At 44.7% G+C, this 4,860-nt stretch overlaps 1 pseudogene; it reads right to left on the reverse strand.

Annotated features, from left to right (window-relative positions):
- Positions 1-436: 436 nt before the first annotated feature.
- Positions 437-4,603, reverse strand: LOC125526983 (annotated as a pseudogene).
- Between the last annotated feature and the right edge of the window lie 257 nt (positions 4,604-4,860).

Genomic DNA, 4,860 nt, shown 5'->3' on the forward strand with positions numbered 1-4,860 from the left:
TTTTTTGACCAAAAACAGAAGGTCAAAAGCTGGCAGTCGTAAACTGAAATTAACGACCTTCTCTGTGAGAAGGTCGTAGACGTTTACGACCAAAATATTCCTACTGTTGTGTTTTGGTCACTAGCAGCCTCCCCAGGCCACATAGGTATCCGACGTGGCAATCTGATGTGGCAAAATTGCGACAAATTGAAAAGTTCGTTGATAAGATTCAGCCTGGTCCAATTCAACGTTTTACATGGGCCAAGCCCAACAATTCAGCCTTTCTATATTTTTTTCCTGTGAATTTTGTGTCGGCTTCATGGGCCAAGCCCAACATTGCAACCTTTTTTATTGTTGGCCCGTGGCCTTTTTAATCCATCAATTTTCTAATTTCGGCCATATATATTGGAGCCAGGCCCACTAGTCACACAAGCCCCACATATCATAATCTCATACATACTGCTCAAAAAATCATAATCTCATATATTGGTCCCACACGTGAGATAATTCAACATCACTCAGATTTATGTTGGTAAGTGGATCCCACTAATCAGGTTTCCATTTGATAATTTTTTTAAATCACTATTTCAAACAAAACAAACATAATTTATCAAATAACACTAAATCTATTACAATGTCACAATCTCTACAGCCTATTACAGTCGAACAGAACAAACAAATCTCTGGCATCACAGCTTCGCACTTGGCTTCATGGCTTTGCACTTCAAATTTGTCTTGGCGCTCCTATAAAAGAGTGAACACAAAGACTTCCAGCATTAGTGTACTGCTACTGGTCAGAACCAAACAAATGCAATGGCAACAGTAATGTAAGTAGGAAAGTACTAGAACAAAGGCTCTACAAGTATACTTCCGCTTTCTTCACTTTCAGGTTGGAGCTCTTGTTTGTAGAGGCTGAACAAAGGCATCTAACAATAAACAAAAGGAGTTAGAACAGAATAAAAACAAACATACAAAGCATCTAGGGACCGAATCATGAAGCATATGTACATGTAACATGTAACAGTAACAACCACAAGGACCACACAACACAAGAGACAAGAAAGCAAAAAATGATACCAACACGGACAAAATGGTTCTAGATGTTGAACGCAAAAAATGATTCAATCTCAGATGGTTCATTGAGCATGCACAAATGACTTAAGATAACAGGACATATGTTCTACACTAATTTTATACGAATCATTATCAATTACAACAAACTCAAAACAAAATACCATAGCTTCTGTATCACATAGGGAATCGACACAATAATACTCCCTTTGTCCCAAAATAAGCATCTCAAAACCAAGTAACAGAAAAAAATGGGATAGACCAAAGACTTATCTAACTGGAGAAGATATTGTTGTTGCGGTTGTAGCACAGTGACCTCATGACTAAGAATGTGGTACCATGGCCAGGGTTGATACGCTCCAGCGAGGTAAGCATCATGGCTTCATCAGGTCTGCGAGAACAACCAATCAAAATTTGGATCAGCAAGCATGGAGTGTTATCAATGTTGGAGCATTAAACTAGCAATGAACAGTTCTACTTCTAAATTAAACCATCATGTTAAACCAACAACAAATGTATGGAACAACACAATGTATAATTACCAATATAAACAAGCCATATAAAAATGCCAAGTTACAGAAACTGCATCACAAATATGATTTGCCATACACCAACAACAGTAGTACAAAGGTGTTCGAGCGTAACATGTGAACAGACATATTCTACGAAACTAGTCAAGTTGAGGGAACCACAACTAGTAGATATGACAATAACAGTAATACCAATTGTAGTAATACCAATTGTAGTAGTAAGTATACAGTTCTGTAAAATGAGTAGGTAACAAAGCCTCAAAAGTATGCAGTGGACAAACTGGCAATCTATTAGTCCAGTATTTGATATACATGTCGCAGCAACTACATTATGCAAACAATAAAGTACCAATTAGGAGTGCTGATACAGGAGACAGAAGACAAATTTGCAAGTGGGTTTTAGTAGCTGAAGCTTAGAAGTCAACCACTTAGTCCACTAACTAAACTAAGGACCAATTCAATCAGCAGCAGATATATAGCTACCAAACCATATTTTGCACAATAAAGTTTGCTGCAGAGGAGTAACAAACAAAAGAACACAAAAAACCCAAAATTGTTCATATGCCATAAACATTTCTTAAGGATCCTTTACTTGTACAATTTGAAGAACTTTCTAATTTGAAATCCTCTTTTATGAGATAAACCATGACTTACAGGATATACATATCCCATGAAAAAAAGAGGATATACATAGAACCTGACTGGAGCAGAATATTGATTTTGAAGAGTTTGCAAGACCGTAAGGTTCTGACAGTCTACTACCATGCCCAATATGTACGACAATGTCTCCAGTATTTGCCTTATCCACCTTATGCTAGAAGGATTGTATGGTTGAAACAGAGACAGCTCAAAGAACAGCAATAATACACGGCCAACCTTGGCATCGCTGGGGGACTTGCTTCTCGTGCATTCCTCCTCCGAATTGTTGGGTTTATAGCAGCAACTGATCCGTGTTCGCACTGAAACACACATAAGAAAACATTTTCAGCACATAATTTAGTAAAGATGTCTCTCCCAGAAAACCATATCCCCTACTCTCGAGCATCCAACAAAAAAAGAATAATTCTACATATCTGAAGAACGAAAACTGGGATGGTGATAACATCAGAGCCTCCCAATTCTTATCCCGAAAAGGACCCAAGCTACACTCTTAGCTGTAATAAAAATTGAAAAATATAACTGCTAGCCACAGAACTTGCTGAACTTTCTTTCAGCAACATCATTCTAACAATAAGCGACAAATCATAATTAGAGAAGGCTGTAAGAAACAGATATCTTATTCAGAGCCACACAAATTTGCATAGGCTTGTTCAAATTTTGTTTTTGTTACTGCACAGGTATCTTATACAGTACTGAACAACACAGGAGCATCATCCGTGTAACAACCACAGAATTCATCTACTAGCTGCAATAATAAGAACAATGTAAATGTGAAGTTCTTTTACCTCCTTATCGTGCTTCTGATCGGAGGAGGAGGAGCATGCGGCCTTGGTGAAACGGACGAGGAAGACGTAGGGCGTGGGCACCGTCAGGTTCCACTCCAGCATGTTCAGGATGGCCTTCTCCATCTTCAGAATCTGCTCCCGGGTGTATGCGCTGTTGGAGATCAAGATGAAATCATTCACCTGCAAGCGTATGCACACAGCCAGCAATCAGAAACGGACGAACACTGGTCACTGGCGAGTGGAGAAAAGTAGAGGGATTTAGCTTTTTACTTACCTCATGAGCCCAAATCTCCTCGTACTTGCAGGCGATGAGTAGGGCGGAGACGCCCACCAGCTGCAGCTCCCGCCGGAGCACGGACTGTAGCGACAGGTACATGTCGATGATATACACCGTGAGATACAGCGACTCGGGCATGATGTCGAACTTCTGGTGCACTTCCAGGATCCAGTCGATGAGGATGCCCCACATCTTGGCGTTGATCTCCACTGGGAGTCCATGTAGTCCCTGGCCCGACACTCATTCCGTAGTCAACAGAGCATGGATGGAAACAACACCTTCATCAGATTCAGAGACCAAGCAGGCAAGGCAGGAGATCACAATGCCTTTTTGCACACTCTAGTACTCTACTACTACCTAAGAGAGCCCATATGTTTGTACCTCGGCGACTTTGTAGAATTTGTAGATATCCTCGATGTAGTCGACGACGGCGAGCTGGTTGTCACCGTCAAGCTTGTCGATGTCCTGGATCGCTGGCTCTTCGGTGATTCTGGCTGCAAACTGGCATTGCAATGGTGGATCAGAATCAGAATCAGATCAGACTCCTTGCACAGGTCTAAGAAGCAAAGTGTTCGACTGTCGACAGGTGAACGCGCGTACCTTGGAGCGCGCCGAGAGCACGTGGCTGAGGACGGTGAACTGCGTGTGGAGGGGGAAGTGAGCCCCCTCGGCCCCGACAGCGTAGAAGAGGTCGGCGCCCTGCCGGACAGCGTCGCCGACAGTGTTCGCCTCGGGCAGGAACGCCCTCGAGGTGGCCACCAGGACGGACGCGGCGGCCGTGACCAGCCCGGCCCGGTACAGCAGCACCCCCCGCACGTCCGCGACGTCCATGGACCGTGGCCATGAGCAGCCGAGCAGGAGCTCCCAAAGCTCTGTCTGTGTGTGCGTATGGATCGGGATGCGGAGCGAGGTGGGAGGGAGGGAGTTCCTGCCGGATCTGGCCACGACATGAGTAGCCCGAGTGGATCTAGGAGAAGAGGGGATGGGCTGCTGGCGATGAGGTTGGAGGTCGCCGGTGTGACTGGAGAAGAGTACGGCGGCGGATTGGGTTGGGCTACGTGGGGGTAGGGATTGGGTTGGGGCAACAGCGGACTGAGATCTAAGGGAGGGAGAGGGCTAGGTTTGGCAGCCGTGGTGCGTGGGAGAGAAGGGGAAGGACGAGGTTGGCGTCGGTGGGTGAGGAGGACGACGAGGTCGGCGGTGGGTGGGAGAGGACGGGGAGGAGGTGGATCAGGAGGGGCCGAGGACAGGGAGGAGGAGGTGGCGGCGGCGAGGAGATTGGGAGGAGGGAGGAGGGGTGCGATGGGGGGAGGGGTTTGATCTAGGGTTGGGGGTGCGTGGGGTATCTCTTTTTCTTTTTTGTTTCTTTTTTTCTGTAGATAGATGGATGGATGGATGGATGGATGGATGGATGTGGGATGGAGAGATGGATGGATGGACGCCATGTCATCGATCTGTGGGAAGAGCCCTGATTGGTTCAGAAAATTAGTGATTTAAAATAGTTTCTAAGTACTAAAAATAGGGGAATTTTGTGAAGCAACTATCAAAATATTTTGCA

This window comes from Triticum urartu, unplaced genomic scaffold (genome assembly GCF_003073215.2).
Source record: "Triticum urartu cultivar G1812 unplaced genomic scaffold, Tu2.1 TuUngrouped_contig_2460, whole genome shotgun sequence".
Taxonomy (NCBI): domain Eukaryota; kingdom Viridiplantae; phylum Streptophyta; class Magnoliopsida; order Poales; family Poaceae; genus Triticum; species Triticum urartu.